The sequence below is a fragment of the Pongo abelii genome, chromosome 17 (assembly GCF_028885655.2).
Source record: "Pongo abelii isolate AG06213 chromosome 17, NHGRI_mPonAbe1-v2.0_pri, whole genome shotgun sequence".
In the NCBI taxonomy this organism is placed as follows: Eukaryota; Metazoa; Chordata; class Mammalia; order Primates; family Hominidae; genus Pongo; species Pongo abelii.
In genome coordinates, this window is record NC_072002.2 from 71,818,641 (window position 1) to 71,841,249 (window position 22,609).

At 36.6% G+C, this 22,609-nt stretch overlaps 1 protein-coding gene across 5 annotated transcripts in view; it reads left to right on the top strand.

The window, feature by feature from the left end:
• WDR7 (WD repeat domain 7) overlaps nucleotides 1–22,609 on the top strand; it is a 398,951-nt gene that overhangs the window by 331,226 nt on the left and 45,116 nt on the right. The gene's annotated exons all lie outside the window — the stretch shown is intronic.

Sequence of the window (22,609 nt, forward strand, 5' to 3'; positions counted from 1 at the left end):
TGATCCTCCCAAGTAGCTGGTACTACAGGTACATACTACTGTTATTCAGCTTTGGTTAACTCTAGGTCATAGAGCTTAACTAGTTAGAGCAATAGTGAGTGGAATTATCAGAGAGTAGCCTCACAACCATGGGCATTGCTCATGTGCTAGGCACCAGTTAGGATATTTGACAGAGGGAATAAGAGTCTTGGTTAACCCCACGAGTCAGTAAAGTGAAAGTCAATTAAGAGAGATTGTGTTATCATACCTTCGACATATGATATCTAGAAGTATTGACATGGCACTATGAAATGCAAAAGGGAACGACTACCTGGGTGGGCAAGGTATTTACAGTCTGGCAGGAAAGACAAAGATGAAACAAATAAGTATAATAAAGCTTTTCAGTGCTACAGTAGAATGTGACAGTCCACAGAGGAGGACAGGCTGAATCCTGTGGAGGGGAGAAGAACAGGAAAAGATTCATCAGAAGGGTGATGTTTGGGCTGGGCATGGTGGCTCACACCTGTAATCCCAGCACTTTGGGAGGCTGAGGCGGGTGGATCACGGGGTCAGGAGTTCGAGACCACCCTGGCTAACATGGTGAAACCCCATATCTACTAAAAATACAAAAATTAGCCAGGCATGGTGGCGGGCATCTAATCCCAGCTACTCAGGAGGCTGAGGCAGGAGAATCACTTGAACCTGGGAGGCAGAGGTTGCAGTGAGCCGAGATCACGCCCCTGCACTCCAGCCTGGGCAACAGTGCAAGACTCCGTCTCAGGGGGGTGGGGGAAAGGGATATTTGAGTTGACCCCTGAGTAGGTGTTCTGTGGGCAGACATGGGAGAAGAAAACTTTTCCGGGAGAGGATGAAGCATCAACAGAAGCACAGACAATCATTTAGCTGATGGTGCATTCCAGGGACTGTAAAGTTTTTGTTTTCGTTGTGCCTGAAGCAAAGGTTGCAAAGGAGTGTGAAAGTGCGATAGAGGAGGAGGTGGACAAGCCTAATGGTTAGGAGGGATGAGATTATGGAAAGCCTCCCCTGGACAGATTGCTTTATAGTTTGGAGTGTCATGAGTCAGCAGTGACAAACACCAATGCCTGCAGAGACGAAGAAGGTGGCATAAATTAGTAAAAGATCAGCCCTCTTTTCTTATGTTTTTCCATTTTTGATAGTACCATCCCAGAAATATTTTTCTTTTTAATTCTGCCATCTGTAAAACAACAGGTAAAGCCTTGAACAAAATGCCAAGTGATATTCTGCTTCAATATTGGAATTGAGAGGAGTGGAGACTGTGGCACAGTGGAGGGCACATGCTCTATGGAGAGGAATCAGGTGTGCCTCAGATCCCATCACTTGGTGCCAGGTGAAAGTGTGGACCTAGTGTTGCCTGATCTTCAGATTTTTCAAGATAAGCTGAAAATCTGGATTTTTATTTTAAAATCTCCCAATTTTTAATTGTTAGTGACTGACTTCAGAAGTTGAGTGCATAAATTAATACTCTGCTGAATGCCTGGTGTTACGTTTAGAGAAACCACTTGAGTTTGAAGCAGGGAAGCAACAAAATCAGACCTTCAATTTTGGAAGGTCGCTGTCACAGTGTTGAGGTTGAATTGAAGGTGGTTTGCTCCTGGAGGCTTTGGGAATGATCCAGCACAGTCGGTCAGGGCTTCATTGACATCACTGGTGGCTGGGTGAAGAAAAGGAGTAAGAATCATGACAAATAGCAAGCCGATTTTGATGAACCTTAAAATACAGCATGTTAAATATATACATTAAGTAAAAATAGAAATTGATACTATAATGCAGAAGCAAAAGCTGTATTTTCTGAGAATAGTGAGAAAAAGGATGTGCTACAAACTGATGGGAAAGACTGACATGAGACAATGGAAAGATTTTGTTTAGGTATGGGCAGGAATTTTTAAAAGAAAAGAATTATAGAATTGTTAGAAAGATTTAATAATTAGGGTATTTCATCTGCAAAGTTATAGCCATAAAAAGACTTTAAATTAATTTATTATTTCATACAACAAAGCATCCAGAGGCAGGTAGTATGGTGTGAGCAACTCAGTGGTATTCTCAGAAACCCGGGTCTATCAGGAAACTCTGTTTTGCTTATTCGGCATCTCAGCCTCTTTGGCAGGACCACCTCAGGGTACAAGATGGCTGCCACCAAGCCAACCACCTATGCCGAGGATACCATCCTGAGGCAGAAAAGGGAACTTTAAAACAAATACACCCTTTAAGAAAACCCCTTTCTCTTGTCTTGTTGACAAGACAAGACAAAATCGTATCACTTACCCATTTAAAAACCTGTTGCTGGAATGAAAATGAAACTATCATGATTGACTGAGATTCATTCCTGAGAGAAGAGAGGGCCTCACCCTTCCCTGAGCACAAGGGGTTGGCCCAAGGAAGTCAACCAACATTTGCCTTCTCAAGAAAACTTGCTGACATCTGCCCTGGAGTACTCTGAGACAAGTCAACAGGAAAATAACAGTTGATGGCAGAGGCTTTGGAGTAGATCTGGGTTTGGGTAGCTGCCCTTTCACTTACTGTCCTTGAGACCCAGAACAAGTGACTTGTTCTCTTTAAACCAGCTTTGCCTGTAAAATAGAAATAATTTTAGATCCTCTTGAAGATTAATCAAGCCAATGTATGTAAGATATTTAGATTCATGACTGTTACACTTTAACTGCTCAATAAATCATGGTGGTGGGTTGATTAATAATCATCTTTAAAGGGCAGTCCAGTTAATTTGAAAGAGAATTTTTGCCTTGGTCTAAGAACAAAACTCTTGCCAATAGGAAACGTGTTAAAAGTAACTAGACATTAATAGTAAAGTTACTTTAAAAGTTTCAGCTGTCCCCTTTATTCTTACTGAAACTGTGAGCTGGGATGGAAGACTGCAGGATAAGCCTTGGAAGATTCGGCTCTGATCCATTCTGGCATCCTGCACAGAGGCCAAGGCCCGCTTCCCCACGGCTTCATTGCACTGAGAGGAGATGCTGACCTTGCAAACCTTAGTGTCCCACATCCCTCCCAGCTCAGCTGATCTGTGTTCCTGCTTAAGAATGAGCTGTTAAGCAGCTTGTAGACAAAGTAGGTGCTTAGAAATAATTTGCATTCATTGCTTTGAATGTATAGTTAAGTAATTCTGCTCCTGCTTTAAAGTATCATCTTAATCTAGAATATTCATTAATGCAGAGAAAGGTATTGAAAACGTAGTTTACTTTCAAAGGAATGACAGGAGCAAGAAAACATCTATATAATGAAAACATTATATAAGAATATATATAAGAAAACATCTATATAAGTAAAATGCTTGTATCTTATATATACTGAGAGTGGCCCTTTATAGTAGTAAGAAAGCCAGCTGCCTAAAGCCTCCTGAGTTTCTCTGGGTGAAAGTCCCAGCAATATGGCATTGTTACTATGTTGCTGTAATTTATTTAAATGCGTTGTCAGAGATGAATTAAAACTTATAGTTGTAAATCTACAAGGACACAGCAGTAACTCACACAGATTTATTACTTGTAGACACGTATATCAAGCCTCTGGAATTACTGCCTCTACTGTAGACAGAGGTTAAAGAAGAAGGCAACAACTTACATGCCATTATACTTATACAGCAGTTTGTCATTCATTGGTAGTGGTATGAATACAAAATACAGGCATGTGGACTGTCCTTCACCCAACACAGCCTAATCCACAAATTTCAGCAAGAATGCTAGCATCAAAGAAAGAGCATCAAATGAGGAGTCAGAAAATTTACTTGTATACCCATTTACTAAGTTTGTTGTTTAATTTCTCTGAGCCCAAGTTTATTAGGGATAAGACAATTTTTTTAAAAACCTGTCAATGTCCCCTAATGTACTCTGTATGGCTTTTAGTGGTAACCATGCATGCATTCATTGATTTAAGAAACATTTATTGAGTGCTACTATATACCAGACACAAGACTGTTTTTTTAGGCTAAAGGAAATAGTTTTGTCCAACATCCTTATTTTTGCAAAAAGAGAGTGAGAAGAGAAAGGTGAGATGCCTTCTAGAAGTAGGTATGTGAAAGGGCTTTTGAAAATTGCAAAGCCCATTCAAGGGGAAGTAATCATTAATTGTAATACAAACCCAGTATTTCCTTTATCTGATGATGTATGTGTGTTTAGTTCTCCATGGATGTTTCCATCTGTCTAGGAGTTCCTTTTATATCAATTCACTGGGCATTGCCATTTAGCATTGTTCTTTCCAAACCAGGTAACATATCAGAATCATGTAGGAAATTTCAAAATAGACTCCTCCTTCCTCAGATGTCCTGAGATCTTTAATTCAGAATCTTTAATGCAGGGACACAGGTATCTGTGTCTTTATAGCATGCCCGCATGTAATTCTAAGGCAGGCTGGATTTGGAAACTCTGAGTTTACAGAATAAAATAACATATTGTATGAGGAACAAATAATGTGTGAATTATATTTCAGTCCCCAAGGCCTATAAAATCAAATAATTTAAAAATAAGGAAAAATCATTTGCTTTAGATCTAGAATCATATAGGCTGAAATGGAACTTTAAGATGAGTGGAATTTGATTTTTTTATTATTATTGAAAAGGCAATGTAGCAACAGCCTTAAAGAAAGGTTTAGAGGGGGAAAACCCATGATATTCCCGCAAACAATGATTTTTGGCTATATATGGGTTATTAATATGTATAAGTATAGATATTTGCAGTCTATATACTCCTGTATTTGCTTTGAAATATTACCTATAATCATAACATTTTAGTTAATAAGGTTTTAGTTATTCCTTTCTACGCAGAGATTTCTCTCACTGTCCTCAGCTGAGTTAGGGCTAGGATCCCTAGATTTTTGTGTTATATTTGAGAATTTTCCTGTGACGTTATGCTAAACTACCCAGCCAAAATTTTAAGTCCCTACTGTTGAAGACACATACAGCCTCCTTTTCTCTCGACCAGTGCCCTTTTTGATGTCTTTTCAGTTCTTCAAATTACAACAGGAGGGTGCCTCTATCTGATAAAATCACTAATAGAAAATGTGCTTAAGGAAGTCACCAATATCTTGTTAACCCTTTGTAGCTTTGCGCCGAACAGGGACATTTTCTCCAACTACTCAGATCAACACAGAATTCAGGATGCCCCTATCTCTGGATCTGTCTCACAATTTGGTAGACTCTTTCTTTTGCTGCAGTGTCCATCAAATAATTTCTAAATTTAACAAATAGTATTTACCGCCTACTAGCTACTAGGCTAGTGCTACACACTATTGAAGTAATATATTTCTATTTAATTATTATGAGGAAACTAATGCCTCCTCTATGGAGATAATTAGAAGAACACTTTTAGCTGCCTTACTTTTCCAAGTGGTAAATCCGGTGAAATTACCAAGATATTAGCCATTTCTATATGTTGGGAAAATACTAAGCATTTAGTTTGTTACTATGTCCTTAATGATAAACTAAAAGAAATTATGCACCACAGTTTTATGGTAGAGCAACCAGAGACACTTCCTTAACCAGCAGGCATAGCCTTTTTTCTGCCAAAGCCACAGGCCATTCTGAGCTCCTCTCTAAGTGTCCTCTAACCACAATGGCAATTACACATGCTCCAGAGCAAAAGTAGGGACTCAGGTTAGGCTCTACCAGAGAGCTCTTTTCTGGCTTTAGGTCATGATGAGACATAGAGGAGGTTCAGGTTGGTTCCTGGGTGCTCCCATTTTAGAGACTTAGACTGTTTGGGAATTCTGAGCTGTCTTTCCCTCAGCCATATTTTTAATACAAAGGGGCTTCTTAGAACAGCCCCTGCAGAGGGACTGTTGATCCCCATCCACAAGCTGTGGCTAGCACCCCCAGATTGCATTTGCATACCAGACGCTCTGGCAGTGGTGCGGAGCCGTGTGTAGAAGCCCAAGACATATGGAGTGTGATTTTACAAGGCTGAGCTCGTTCATCCACTCATTCATTTAACACGTTAGTGAGTAGGTGTGTGTGCTGGGTTCTATGTCAGGCAGTGATGTAGAATGGTTAGCAAGACACGTAGTGCTGACTACCTTTATGGAGCTTACAGGCTAAAGAAGTTAAGCAAATAATTACTCAGATAAACACATTATTACATTTTGCAATAAATACTGTGAAGAAAAGTATAAAGTGTGGTGAAAAAATATAAAACAGGGAGAACTAAAAGGATGATGTCCAACCTTTGTAAGAAAGTGACATCTAACTCAAAGCTATGTGTAATGAGTAAGGGTTACGGAGACATCAAGTAGATGGGAGAGAAGAGCGTGTGCAAAGGTCCTGAGGTGAGAAAGATCTTAGGGTCCTTGAGGAACTGAATGGAGTGAATGGGAGGAAAGGGAACCTGACACAAGACAGACAGGTGGGCCACAGCCAGCTCACCAGAGGCCCTCACCTGTCAGGATGAGGAATTTTGATATTATCCTCAGTGCAGTGAGAAATCATGAAGGGTTCTGAGCAAGTTACATTATCTGAACTACCCTTTTATAAAGATCATTTTCGCTGCTGTGTGGGGAATGGATTCAGCAAGAAAAAGTAGAAATGGGGAGACTAGTTTCAGGCTATTCCAGAAGTACTCCAGGTTAGAGATGATGGTAGCCTTGACCGTTATGAAGACAGTGAAAATTGGGAGAAATGAACAAATTTAAGATAAAGCCTAAAGGTAAAATTGACTGAACTTGTGATGACTTTGGTGTGGTAATTAAGAGAGAATGAAGTTTTGAGGATAATTCCCAGCTTTTGGCATGAGGAACTGAATAGATGGGAAACATTGGAAGAGGAGCAATTTGTGGAATAAAGAGTAGAAGAAAATTAATAGTTCAGTTTTCGATGTTAGCTCTGAGATACCTAACAAGTATTCAGCTATATACATGTGGAGATGCCAAGTATTTACCTATATGCATGGCTCTGGAGCACAGACATGTCTGTGCTCGACATAAAAATTTAGATATCATTGGCTTGTTGATATATTTAGAGCCATGGCAACAGATAAATGTAGAGTGAGAAGAAAATAGGGCTCAGACAAAGCCCTGAAAAACTTCAGTATTTAGAGATAAGATGGAGAGATGCATCTGGCAACAATGGGAGAATGGATGGTTTGAGGGCATGAGAAAAGTCAGAACATGGTGGTGCCATAGATACTCAAAGAGGAGTGTCTCATGGAAGAAATGCTGCCAAAAGGTCAAGTAAGATAAAAATTATGAGAAGTCCATCAGATTGGCAACAGAAGGTCACTGGTGACTTTACAAAAGCAAGCTCTGTGCAGTAGTGAGGTAAAGGCCTGGCAGCAGTGGACTAAGTAGGAAGGCAGGCCAGTTGAGACCTGCTTGGCTTGAAAAGTAAGAGAAGAGACAGAAGAGAGTTTTGCTTTTTGAGATGTCTGTTGTTACATGTGCTGTAGGATATTTCACTACTGCAGGAGAACAACTGACCCATGGTTTACCAGGGTAAAACCCTCAGTGATAGGGAAGGGTTTAAAAAGAGATGTGAAAGATACGATTTTGGATATGCCATGAAAAAAAATATTCCTGCACGTTGTATACTGATCAGTGTTAACACTATTATTCTGAACCATTTTAATATTAATTTAATGTTAACCCCCAAAATCCAAAGGGCATTAAAGTCTGTGCTGATGAAAGTAATGAAGGGACCATTGAGACAAACCTGAAATCCTAGGTTTGTGCCAAAAGCCCATATCTGACTTTAAAAAGGGCCACTTGTCCAAGGATTTCAAGGACACACATTACTTTAAAATTTGGTGGATTTCAAAGGCACCCAGCTTCTGAATATTCTTAAAAGAAATTATGCTTACAGGATTAATGAGCATATCTATTTTGCCAAGGAGGGAGCATTATTCGTTTCACAACAAAGGCTTTCTTTTCATATTAGCAAAGGTATCAGAATTGATTCCCACAATTGTTAGAGGCTTTTTCTTCATTTTTTGGGGGGGAGCGGGGTGTAGATTCAGTTTTGGAATTTTCATCAAGGAAAATTTTCATCAAGGAAATACAAGAAGGCTCATGAGCTTGAGCTATTTTCACATGGTTTAGGCATCTCACTGAAAAAAGAGCCTCTTTCTAATTTTTCACCTTTTTCCATGAAGCAGATAGAGAGCTGTTTACTACAGCCTTTGTCTGGGTTTGGCATTGATTTTAAATCACCTGGATTGATCATGTGGTTATGGGACTTAAAAAAATCCCACCAAATACCAAAGCCTCTAAACACAATTAGAATTGAGGGGTTTTTAATCTGCTAGCATTATGTCCATAGGAGTACATTCTAAATTATTCTTAACTTCTGCTCATGTTAGGTGAAAATAAAGCACCATGATAATGTGTAGTGTCTGAGGTTCAGCAGATGCTCTCTAAACACGTAGAAATGTTCCTAGTTTTCAAAATGAGGAAGCATCTAAAATCTATGTCTGTCTTGGAGTATTTCACTGCCTTGGCAGTTTCCTCAGCCAATAAGAGAAAAATATGCAAATCAACCAGCTGTCATGTCACACACTCCTCAGCTTCAGGACAACAGCAGGACTTAGGCAAGCTGATCTCAACCGGATTTGACAAAGAGGTGGAAGGTCTAAAATTAAATAGGTCAACACAAATTCTCTAATAATAGGTAGATGTGAAGGGACAACAAGGGGTCCCAGAGGAGAACTGCTTTTTAAAGACTGTGTATACTCTTGCTTTTCATTTCAGACTTCTCATTGTTAGCAGCATCTCAGTCTGAACCGTCTTATTTGATAACGAAACAGTTCCTATTTTTTATTAAATACCTTTAGATTGTTACTAAAAGTGGCATTTTCATGAAGTAAATATTTACAAAGCTTCAAACTACTTTAAGGAGCCACCTTTCCTATTTTCAAGGCAGTAATTTTTCTGTGGCTTGCTATAGTACTTCAGTTTTGTTGTCACGGTGACTAGATAATATAACTTTTCAAAAATGGAAACCTGCTTCTAACTATATTGCACCAACCTACCAGTCATAAATGTAGAGTCCAGAGTGGACAATTTATACTCAGTTTCTCTCCTAGTTAAAGTCTAGGTTTACTTTATAGACATCATATTTCAATAAACACACACACACACACAGAGAGAGAGAGAGAAACTCCCTGTCAGTTTCCTAACAGTAAAACATAACCATCAACAAAGAAATTATTTTTTGATTCATATTCTTACTAGTCAAAAAATGTGTCCCCAGAATTAAGTATAATTATGGAGCATTCTTATGGTAGCATCTTACTAAACAATATAGAACTGTTAACCTCAATAGCTGTAAATAATTGTCAGTGAAAAAAAGAAACAAGATAGTCTCTTATCACTAGAATAAACAGATAACATTCCTTTAAAATACAATGAAAATGCTATAAGGGATCAGTGATTTGTTTCCTAAATTCACTTACATGCCATTTTACACAATTACAGTTTTTTCTTTCTTAATTTTTTTTAAATATTATAACAATAGGAACATATTACACTTCTTCCTATGACATGTTTGAGGAATGTTTACAGTTATCACAGTCTTGAGCTAGGGCACGTTCTAATGCTTAAAGATACTATTTTATCTGTTTGAAAAAAGAAATTTTAATTGTGAAAAATAAGAAATAACCTTAAAAATTTTCACTGTCCTATTTTCTTCCAGCACCTTTTCTTCATGTTTCATGAAAGATGGCTTTACATAGTAACTTAGAAATAACACCTAATGATTAACAGAATGATGGATGTGATGAATCACCTTTTTCTTGAGAAATAATTAATCAACATATTCCTACCCATAAATTTTTACTGAAATGTATGAAATATTAGCATCATATATTTAACAAATTGTCAGTTACAAAAACTGTTGGCAAAATGTCCGCAGAACCAATAGAATACATTTAAATGTTATGTTCCTTTTTTGGAAACAAAGTTATTCAAATATAATTCACACTTTCTAAAATGTAGCATAGTTTTAGTTCTTATTTACCCTTCTAATGATAAACATGAGCATGATCTGTTTGAGCACTAGCAATACTAGACACCAAAGTTAACAAAGTAAAATCTCCTAAACTGGAATGTTTTACTCACAAAAAAATTTGGTTAAACTTTGATTTTAATATTATAAACTAGAATACTTCAGAAGACCACGTTTGCCCTTTTTATATTTAAGTCATTATGTCTTAATCCCTATTTATGCAGCACTTTTTAAATGAAACCTTCCCCTGAGTTCATTTTTGGGCAGACTTTATATTGAATTGTGTTTGGATTTTTTGGAAGCCTCTTTGAAGGATGAATTTGTGATTGTTAGTTGCACAACCAGTTTCCTTTATTTTCATTTTGGGGGTGTTTTTCCTACAGCAGCCATAGTGTGCTGTGGGAAGTGGAGCAGGGCAGTGCCCTTCCCTGGCTGTATTGATTTGCCCTTCAGCTGTGTGCAGTGCTGAGAGAACCTCGGGCCTTGTTGTTGATTATCTACACAATGTCTCTGGGAGCATTATTGACCCATTGCTGCTGACTGCCTGTGGCTCTTGATTTTTCACACCGTCTCCATGACACTCATAATAAAACATACTATCTTATTGCTACTCAGCTCTGGGAACCAACTGATTCAGCCTTAGAACACCACAGTGTTTCTGGAGAACATTTATTGTATGTGGGGTAAAGGTTGTAGCAATTTTAGGATTCTGTCCTGTGTAGTTTTAATAGCTACTTCTATAGCAAGATTCCACACACTGTTAAATTTTTATTGTCTTAAAAAAGCCAATGCTAGCTTTGCATATATTGTCAACATGAAATTTAGCATGATTAATATAAATGTTATACTTTTAAAATAATAGGCTAAGGAAAAGAATATTCTGCATTAACATTAGGCTTGACATGTTGCTATAACATGTATTTTCAAAACCAAATTTTAAAATATATCACAAGGATTATGCTATGATTTGTTACTGTGCTACATATTTGTTATAGTGAATGGGGAGGAGGTGGGGGATGTTGAAGTTTCTGATTGTATTTGATTAGTATGTTTCTTATTTGCCGTTCTCAAAATGTCTCCCAAGATACATTTTAACTTCTCTATATCAAGTACATGAAATCAAGTAAAATCTTTCCTCTTAGTTACCTTGAAATATTTTTTTTAATTGAAGCTTTAATCAGTGGAAAATGGGTCTCCTTGAGCATGTATTTTTGTTTTATATTGTTTTATATTGGAGGTTTTATATATTAATATATTTTTTTAATTATTTCTGATATATTTCCTAATCCACAATTAGCATTAATAGATATTGTACACTAAGTGTTGATGGAAATTATAGCATGTCAAAAGGAGCTCAGAGATCCTAAGAAACAGGCTTTTTCTGTTGGTAGAGTGAATAAAATGTACATGTTTCTTAAAGAGAGTTTAAATATTTTCATGTATATTAACTGCTGTTACTATAGGAAAGGCAATATAGCTCAAAAAGGGGCAATTACTCTAAATTTGTGTTGGACATTTTTATAGGAAAGATAGGTCACAAATTAGGTTAATATCATTGGTTGCTTTTTACTGAAGTTTAGAGTGTTTTCATTAGAACAAAATTTTCTTTAACAAACCTACTTTAAATAAATTCAGACTTTGGGAATTATAATAGAGCTAATTTCAGCTTCTTTGTGTGTGTGTGTGTGTGTGTGTGTGTGTGTGTGTGTGTGTATTCAACTTCATGAATTCCCTGAACTAGGGTCTGTTTCCAAAACATTACTGTAATACTGATAGCGATATGTTCAATGATTAGTAACTCACCACTTTAAGATGTTTAAAATTTTGACCATTTATATCAGTGAATTTTGCAATTTAAGAAAAGGATCTTGCTTTTAAACTGTCGTATTATCAAACTACCAACACTTTGACATTTTGAAATGATAATTCCTTTGTTCTGGTTTATGGATTTAGTTTTCATGTTTTATCATACTTTGATAGGTTTTATGTTTGAAGGATACATAGTTTTCTAAATGTATGCTTTTAAAAATGTCAAACCATTATAAAATAAGGATTTTTAAATTAAAGCTTTGGGAAGTATGGCTTCAGAGGGTGGGTGGTATATAGTATAGCCTTAGTGGGCTGCCTCTGGATGACAGATCTGTACAGAACCCCAGACAACAAAGTTGTCCCTAATTTTAATCTAGCTGCTTCTCAGCTGATTTACTTTCAGTTTATGTCCACTTGATGTAAATAGAACCCAATGACGGAAAAAAAAAAAAAAAAAAGCATTCCACTTCTCATCCCTCCAAATTAGTGTTGTTCTATTGAATTAAAAAATGTAATCTCCTCTCATCATTTTTCATGCCGAATTCATGCCATTTTAGGACACAGGATGAGAGTAGATGCCATTAAACCCTGTAAGTCTCAAGCAGAGGCCTTTTTGAAATCAAGGTCCATAGGCGTAGGCAACAGTTCAGTAACCTTTGGGAAAACCACAGGGTGTGTTTTACCTATTGTTATGCAAACATTGTTCTTCCAGAGCTGACCTTTACTCACAGGGATTTAACAGCCATAGTAAGTCAGGGTTTGAATTCTCTCTGTCTGAGTTGCGGATCAAGTTTACAATAACCATGTTCACAATTGTTTTGAGCCCTTCCACCTGATGGTTTTTGATAGCATGAGGTTTGTGTTCCACTTAAGCCTAAGTATTTCAGTGTGTCTTTGGACATTCAGAACCACTTGAAAGTGTACACAAGGCTTCCTCTAACTGAGACATAATCATCAGGTATTGCAAAGGTTAAGCCTTATCATCTGTACCAAAAAAAAAAAAAAAAGGTGAGGTTTCATCAAAAACTTCCATCCTCACAACCTTTCGACCACAATTTGATGATGATTATTGATTATCTCACAGCCTTTCACTCACGCTCTGCCACCGCGGCCAGCCCTGATATACAGATAGGGCTGCAGTCCAGCTAAAATAAGACTCCATCTTGATAATGGACTGAGATGAGATACTGTTATTTGATAAAGATAATTGATGTTTCACAGTGAATTGGAAAGCAGCTTCAAGTGCACCATATCTGGAGCTATATTCTGTCCACAAATATGGCAGTTGTTTATAAAAATAGAACAAAAGAACTAAAGTTACGTATTTGGGCATAGCCTTTTAAAATATTTTGGTGCTATGATTTTTTTTCTTTTGCGCTTGATTATTTTAAGGTGTAATAGAGAAAAAATAGTAAAGAGTATATCATGTTATTTTTTGTCTCTGGTTTCAGGTTACTTTGTTAAAATTGTACATGGTGTGGGTGTTATTGATCAGTTCCCTTGCAGACTTAATACTTAAATCCTATGCTTGGATTATGATGAATCACTGTCATGCATAAGCTGGGTATCTTAGGTCAAAGTTAAATTTCATGTTATCATTAATTTCTTGAACATTTTACATACTGTGTGAAAACACAATTTAAATTATTAATCATAAATATCATGTCTCCTGGAAAATGTAATTCAAATAATCTGGGAATGCAGACTGGGTTTCTCCTCATTTATTATTAACAAATTTCTCTAAAAAAACATGTAACTCATTGTGTGTGTTTGTTCATCACGCCTCCTTCAGCCACCAGATTTAAGTTGATTAAGGTATCATTCATCTTAGGTACTGTTCATCCAATTTCTTTTAGTCTTATCACCTTCGTAACCCCTAATTAAGCAATAAGGCTTGACAGGGAGTATGGTTATCATGAGATAATGACACCCCAAGTGTGTTGTGAGGCATAAGGTTCAGCTGAGTGCTTCTAAACCTCTAGGGGTGTGATTATCTCATGATAAACATACCACATTGCTGCTCATTGATATCATTGCTGCAAGTGCGCACCACTCCAGTTGAGGCAAAATTGACATTTCCTTGCCCACCTTCTCAGCCAATCCAAATTGGTGCTTTTATAAAATTGTTAGTTCAGGTCTCAGATTTATAAGCCAAAGTTTAAACCCATAAGCTTTTATTTTATTGTTTAAGTGGTATTAGTTGAACATGCAAGTATATCTTTGAAAAAATATAAATTTATTTTTTAAAGGTTAAGTTTCCTCAGAAGAAAGACCTCATGGAAGGCAAGTGTGTTTGTGTGTGTGTGTGTGTATATATATACATATATATATGTATATATATATAGTCATCGCAATTTTGCAGCAGTTAATAGACCCTACTCCAATAAAAAAAAATTGGGCATTCTTATAAATTCAGAAGAAGCATGGTTGTGCTTTAATTCAAAAAAAGTTATTAAATAGTTGGAAGTTCTGTAGGGAATATTAATTGGATATTTGGTTTAGGAAATTCTTTTTAACTTATTTGCAATTATCACAGTTAATAATAGACCAAGGGAGGGGGGGATGGAGAAAAATGTTAGTTTTGTAGCCTTGTTTTTGTTCCGGTTTCTTGTAAATTGATCATATTTCAGAGAAGAATAATTTATTTTTTTATATTGGCTCTGATTTGGTATTTAACAGAAAAAATTGAATTATCTACAGCAATTTTGGTTTGACTGTTAAAGGAGAAAAAGATGCCACCTTTTAGATATAACTCTCAGGAGTATATGTGTGTATGGTTTTTTGAAAAAAAAAAAAATGGTGAGAATACCACGGCTAATTTTATAATGTTTTCAGCATGAATTTAACGGTGTCTTCTACAGCAACATTATTCATTAGGACTTTCTGTGATGATAAAAATATTGTGTGTCTGTACTGTCCAGTGTGATAGCCATTAGCCATATGTGGCTAATAAGACTGAGGAACTGAGTTCTTTATTTTACTTAGATGTCATATTCTAAAGAAAATCCTTGAAAGTTAATTTTTCTCAAGCTCCTCACAAAATTTCCAATAAATGAATTATCTTATGGCTTTAAAAATGATATTTTTTCCAAGTAATTAGTTTCTTTGATGGTCTTTTTTATCTTTTGGTGTTCAAATAAGAACTGGAAGAGTCTGTTCATTTTACAAAGATTTAAAATTCTTCTTAGTACAACTTCTACTCTAATTTGTGTGCAATTTTCAGAAGGTCTTGTCAAGTAGTTAGGCATTTAATGCATGCTGAAACTATTAATCTACTTATGAAATTAAAATAATAACTTTCCTGGTGAAGTGAAAGACTTTTTTAGGAAGAATTTCTATCAACCAAAAATGCCAGGAGTTTTGGTGCCTATTTTTTAAATAACTTATGGTACTTGATTATACCTGTAATTTTATTTGTCTCAATAGAGTATTTTTTTCTTAATAAGAATTATAAGTTTCCAAGCTTACCTTTATTCCCGTAGGTACAGTTCCTACCTTGAAAATGTCCAGAATATTATTTAAACCTTGACTTCTCTCTTGATGGCACCCAGCCTTCATCACTTACATGGCTTAGTTTCTTGAAATAGTCTTTGGATTTTAAACTAAAATATTTATCAAACCCAAGTCTATAGTAAGTGTCCACTAAATGAGCAAACAGGACCATGTAAAACTAATGTCTTTCTTTAAGTGGAAAGTTAACACTTCTTAAAGCATAAGCTGACTCCTTACTATTCCTATTTTTTAATTAATTTTGGTTTTTAAAAAGATTAGGCCATCCTAAACAGAAAACTATAAACAAAATTGCCGGTACATAAAAGCATAGAATTTGGAATTAAATCCAGGAAACCAAAGGGCACAGAGCTGAAGACCCAAGAATTCTCCTTTCATTGCGTGAACTGCATTGCCATTCATGGCAGGTAAAACTGTCTGAAGCAAAGATCTGAAGTCCTTAGGTGAGTAGCAGTAGAAGCTGCTGCCAGTGTTGTCTAGCAGGAAAGGAACTTGGAGCAATCAGGGAATCAGAGGTGCTGTGGACCAAAAGCCCATATGGGAATCCTTGTGCTTTTCCAGATCCTAGTGAGAGCCACCTCACTCCACCTTCACATTTCATTTTAAACTTCTTTTTCACAATAGTAAGAAGTTACATTAAAAACAAACATCCTATAGATGAGTACCTATGATTTCTAAGGTTTTCTTCCAAACAATATGAGAGGGGGAAAAAGAAGATGAACCTGGATGAAGCAAAATTATGTTAAAGCTGGGCAAAGGGTACACAGAGGTTCATTATAGGTACTATTCTGTCTACTGTTGTACGCTTGGAAAAGTTTCCATGATGATTTTAAAATGCAGATATTATAAAGGCTGAGTTGATGTAAATGTTTATATTACTAATAATACTTAGGAGGTAAGCTTTACTTATATATACCATAGTTATTCTGTCTTACCCTCCTACCTGTTGCTCTAGCTTTTTCTCACCAGGCTCTCCCTTGCAGCCTGTGTGCTCAGGCTACACCGCTGACTTTGTTGTTGTTATTTCAGTCTCAGCTTTTCTCTCTCACCCCAGGACCTTCGCATATGCCATTTCCTCATTCCGGGTTCTCTTCTTTCCTCACTTATTCCTAAACCCAACAACTACTTACTACCTCACTAGTACACCAAATTGTATTGTTAGGTACTAGACTGATTCTCATTCCATTCAGTTCCCATTCAGGTCGGGTTGCTCACCCCCTGTTCTCCTGTGGTGAAAGTCAGAGCACATGCCTGTCTTAGCTTTGGACACACCTTATGAAGATAGCACCACCTCTTACTTGCTACCATACACCTTCTCCTCATTTTTTTTTTTTTTTTTTTTTTTGAGACAGAGTCTCGCTCTGTTGCCCAGGCTGGAGTGCAGTGGCACGATCTCGGCTCACTGCAAGCTCCGCCTCCTGGGTTCATGCCATTCTCCTGCCTCAGCCTCCTGAGTAGCTGGGACTACAGGCGTCCACCACCACTCCCGGCTAGTTTTTTGTATTTTTTAGTAGAGACGGGTTTCTCCATGTTAGCCAGGATTGTCTCGATCTCCTGACCTCGTGATCCACCTGCCTCGGCCTCCCAAAGTGCTAGGATTACAGGCGTGAGCCACTGTGCCTGGCCTTATTTTTTAAATATTGGAGAAACTGGCCAAATGAAAGTTGGAGTAATCCTGAAGGAGGCAAGGGACCATGATAAATTGGAGATTGCCTAACCCTGTTGGGGGGGGAAAAAGAACTCTAAAAATTTTAGACATTATGTGGACCAAACAAAACAGGTTTATGGACAACACTGAGCCTGTGAGCAGTCCATAGCTATGGATTTGGAAGTGTGAGTGATTACAGAGTAAGAAAGAAAAAGGAATCTGTCTTTGTCAAACTCTCCATAACTGATACCTTTATTTGAAATGTGGCTTATTGGCAACAGCCCAAGATATTATTTAAATTGTGAATACTAATACCCTGCTTTAAAATGTGATCCCAGCGATCTCTAAGAACAAACTGTTAATGGAGAGAGATGATCTGTATCTTTCAGTTCAGTTTCTCATTATGAGTTCATGTGTAATTTAATAAAATGTTCAGACTATTCATGCCTTTCAAAATATATTATTTTTGTTACAAATGTATTTTGCCTGATTTTTAATATTCTCCATTTCTTCTTCTAATTAATCATATTAATCAATTAAAATAGAAAACGAGTCCTGCTCAGTGTAAAATAACCTCAAGCCCATGCTGTTTAATTTTATAAGGTACTCATAATGAAAAAGAATAATTTAGCTAATCAAATAACAACTTCCTTTTTCCTTACCTATCTTAAGACAGCTGATCTTCTGTAATCACTCCTTCAGCCTAAGAATCTATTCCGAGCTAGACCTATCAGTAGCAAAATGCATTAATATGAATGCTTTAGAGCTGGTAAGTTGAGAGTGCCGGCCTTGTTTATGTAACTAGCGATGGAACAGAGCAACTTGTCACTTGGTGAATTTAAATGTCTATGGGAAGAAACTATGTAATATCTTTATGATGATGAAATTATCTATGTGAAATGTTTCTTAACAAACTTGGTTATCTCAAAAATGATAGGACCACTATCAAGGCAAATATGGGATAGTGTGGAGACTTTGCATACAGAGATTATTCCCAAAGGAGTGAACTTTCTTAAGCTAATTTTAAAATTAATATTAAAGCTTGAATTTTGGCCAAAAGTAGAAATTAACATATTTCTAACAAAACTCTGAAAAGGTCTATGTCTTAATTAGGAGTATGAATCGGAAGTTATGATTAGGGCCACACAGAACATATAACGGTAATGGAGAACTATTCCAGGTAAAAGCTAGTAATTATTTTGAAAAACGATGTAATGCAAACCTAGTCAAATGAAGGTATGATGAACCAGACATTTTCCTGGCATTGTCTTCCTCAGTCTTGTCCTGTGACTTCTCTAAGCCAATCCAATCAATTCCCAAATATTTCACTGAACTAGAAGTTCAGGGATAGGATAGTTAAAAGAACCTACAGCATGCATTTGGTAAGTTTCTCATGAAGAGACATGTCCCAAGTCTGGATAGTTGTTTGTCCTCATTTCGGGCTTGAATGAGAGCAGTAGGTAAACCATACTGATGTTTTGATAGATAACAATCCTTGCTGATTCAAACTACAAGCTGACTCACTACTGTAATAACCTAACATTTTCTGAAATTCTACACCTCCCAAACTCAAAGCTCTATTGCTGGTAGTTGACTATACATTATATCTGTTTTTACATACGTGACAAATAGTTTAGATGAAATGGAGTAATTTGAGGGAAGAAACGAGGTACTTAGTAGGTGCATAAATTGGTGTCCTTAGAAGGAAAGTTCAAAAGCTGGTTAAGTTATTTTGGAAATAGATTGTTTAAATATGCATCTATGAACTTAAGAAATTCTTATGGCAAGAATTTGGAATTGAGAAAATAATTTTTCTCGACTTTCTACCTAATACTTAGCTCTTATCAAAAAACAATTTGGCATATGGATGCCAAGGTTGACATAGTAATCAATTTAATTTTTTTCTTTTATTTTCTTTTGGAATGGTGCCATCTGCTATAATGAGATGAGGCTGCCTGGAAAAATTGTAAAGTTGCTGACCACTCTTGAAGCCACATCATCCAGTACTGTGATTTTAAATTTTTATTATCGTAAAAAATGTGACGTCGTGTCTAGGGTAAAGGCTCTTAAAAAATTGAATTTGTATCAAAAAAAATGCAGAAATGTATCTAATTTCCCTCCATCTCCCAGGATAGGCCTTTTCAGCTTTTATCTCTGTAAATGCTCCATTTTAAGTGTGTTAGCAAAGCATTTTTGTTCAGGCTGTCAAAAGGAGCTTTTGTCTAGGGAAGATGGTGGAATGCGGGAGGGAGATGAGTGTGTGTTTTTCCTGTTCATCCGAATTTATAGGAAACCCCTTCAGAGGAATGGTATTTTCCTGTAAAGTGATCAGTCATCTCAGAGGATAATCTTCAGATTACTGGATACATATTTGGCAGAAATCAAACAGATAAATTGTTGCCAGTCAATTGTAGGCAGGTGCCTGGGGAGACAGGGCATTCCTCACTAGTATACCGCTTACTTTACATTGTTGTTGATTTGAATGGAACAAGTGTCATCGCTCATCCATTACTCTTTATTTATTTTTTTCATCCATTACTTTTTTTTTCTTTTTTTTTTTCTTCTTGAGACAGGGTCTCACTGTGTCACCCAGTCTAGAGGGCAGTGTCACCATCTTGGCTCATTGCAGCCTCAGCCTCCTGGGCTCAAGCAATCCTCCCACCTCAGCCCCACAAGTAGCTGGGACTACAGGCATACACCACCACGCCTGGCTAATTTTTTTGTATTCTTTCTGTAGAGATGGGGTTTCTCCATGTTGGCCAGGCTAGTCTCGAACTCCTGAGCTCAAGCGATTTGCCTGCCTCAGCGTCCCAAAGTGCTAGGATTACAGGCTTGAGCCACTGCACCAGCCCATTCATTACTATTTAAAGGGGCATTTTCATTGTATTCTGTGTGTGTTATGTATGTTCTGTTGAAGTAAATGAAAATCCTTGGAAACACGTGAGTTTTGTTATGCTTGTAGCATTTCTGAGTTACTTGTTCAATGATTCTGTTAAATTTTTACCATTAAATGTGCTTTCTCATCTTTTTTAAAAAAAGAGTTTGTTCACCTAAGTCCTGGGAATTTTTTCTTTTTGTGTGTTTTCTCTCCTAAAGTTTTCCCTGAAAAATTTAATTGCAAACTCTTACAATGTTGGCTGAATATGTTTACTTTTGCAAGGGCATAATTGAATAGGTTCTGTGCTTTTAAAATAAGTAGCAAGATTTTCAGCATCCTATCTTAGTAAACTATCTAACCATGAACTATACCCTGTAGTGATCATTATGGGAAAAAAAATCCAATTGCATGCTACTCTAGCACACATTCAGTCTTTCAAACCCACTAATAGCATAGCTTCTCTTCATTCTAGCATCCAGAGTTCTAGGCTTCAAGATTTTAACAGAGGATTTTACAAACTCACCAGAGGCTAGACAGTGTTAAATTTCTAGTAATTTATTAATTCTTTCAACAAAAATTTCAGGAACCAGTGGTGCATTTCTCACGTGAATTAAATTATCAAATTTAGAATCTAAGTTGCTAACACAATTTAGTTTTTTTAGTTGCTCATCGTATTTGTTGTGTTGAAATAATTTAAGCTAGAATATGAGAGAAAAAAAACTTCCTTTTGAAACTCAGACTTCTATATTTTCTGAGTCTGGTATAAAGCTAAGGATATTAAATTCTGAAAGGGGTTACTGGTGTGCCTAGTAACTACCTATAGTTACAGGATAAATTAAGATAGAGGAGGACATTGAGAAATCTTTTGGTAAAATCCTGCGCATTTCCTCAGAAACACACATTTTACCTGAATTAACAGGATGGGTTCCTCTTCAAAATGGTTATTCTCTGATATTCCATGGCAGAAACAAGTTTTTAAGGGTATGAAATATGTGGTTTCATTTAAGCATGGTATAAATGATTATAGAATGTGTAGCATCTATTAGGGTTGGGGAAGGATCTGATTGATAGTCAGAATTGCATACTACTGAAAGTAGATCTACATGTACTAAGAAGTATGTTCCGTACATCACTCATTCTGTATTCAATAAACACTGCTGAGATTATTTGACATCACAGTTTTTTTCTAAGTCATGTTCATAATCGCCTATTTCTGAACTTTTCCTAGTTCTAACTAAATTCGTAGATTTGCTTTTCTTTCATCCTCCACCTCCAGTCATTCATCCCAAATTTCTAAAATTTAGTCTTTTATACCACAAAACATTACAAAGTTATTTTCACTTGAGATTTCATGAGAGCTACTAGAACCTACAGGGATCCTCCCTGTTTCTGACTTTCCTCCGACCTCTGCCTCCTGTCTGTGTGTACTACATCCCCAGACTGAGTCCCAGCGTGGGCTCTCTGAGCTTGGTATGATGTGTGCATGGCCGTGGGTGCCTTTCCCAAGGCATTGTCATGGAGACAGAATGGGGTCTGCAGGTGAAGAGCTATTTTGTCCATTGTGCTATACATATAGAAGCTGGGCGCCACAGAGCAGGTGGTTGGAATTAATGCACATTTGGTAGCTGGGCCACTTGTTGTTTTTCAGGCTTAATGATTCCAAAGCACAGAATAGAGCAATAATTTGAGATGTGCCAAAGGGATATCGAGCATCAGCATGTCCCACTTTTTAAAGTGAGTTTAGAAGTATTTAATAAGGAGCTGACTGTGATCTCTTCTTACCCTGATTAATTTACACATGCATTAAAAATTTCCTGTAATATAAATTGATTGAGAATCTGTTTCTGCTCCTAAATTGGTCATCAAGCATCTACTGTCTGTGTGAGAGCTGATCACTGCTTTTTTTCTTTTTTCTTTTTTAGGTGAACCTAATTAAAAGGAAAGATTAGATTCTATATAAAGCATGCTCTTTTGTGCATATAATTATACAGAGGAGAAATAAGGGATTCATCTAATAGATTCTGGGGCTTTGAAAGAGACTTTTGCATAGTTCATACATCATAGAAAGCATTTAGAAATTACATTTTCAGAAAGATAAAACAGTATTACGACCAAATTTATCAGAGAGATTACATTTCTTAATTTGGAAATGTAAAATTTTTAGTAGTTTTGACAAATGGTTGTAACCAAAAGGTTATCAGCTAGGATAGAAATAAAATTAGGCTACTGGTAGATTAGGAAATCATGTAGAATTAGACGATGTCTGGTAAAAATTTTGTTTTCCTTTCAACTTTGAGGCAGTTAGTGTAATAGAACCCTCAGTGGAGTTAGAAGTGCCCAGAATTATTAGGAAGTGGGCAGGGGAGGGCCTCATTACTTCCTTCAGCTTTCAATCAGTACAAAATGGAGCTTAAAATCAGGCTTTCAGCAGACAGCAGGATGTTCCGTATCTACTTATCCACAAATATTCCTCATTATTTTTAGCCTGTAACGGTCATATAGCACTTAAACTTATTTTTAAATGCTTCTCTAATGTTTCACTTGAGTAGAAAAAAGCACATGATATTCTATAAAATTTACCTGCAAATATACTAAAAAGAAGAAAAAAAAAAACTGGATCTTTTCTAAGCTTAATACAAAAGGAGTAACAAAGAATAACATATCTTAACCAGAAACAGTATCATATGAGTTTACTGTTAGTGAAAATTATAGAATTTAAATACTTAATTTTCTGAGCATCTTGAGAGTATGACTTGCGTTGAGACCTTAAAAAATCAAATTTAAAACAAACCTGGTTAAACAATGAATT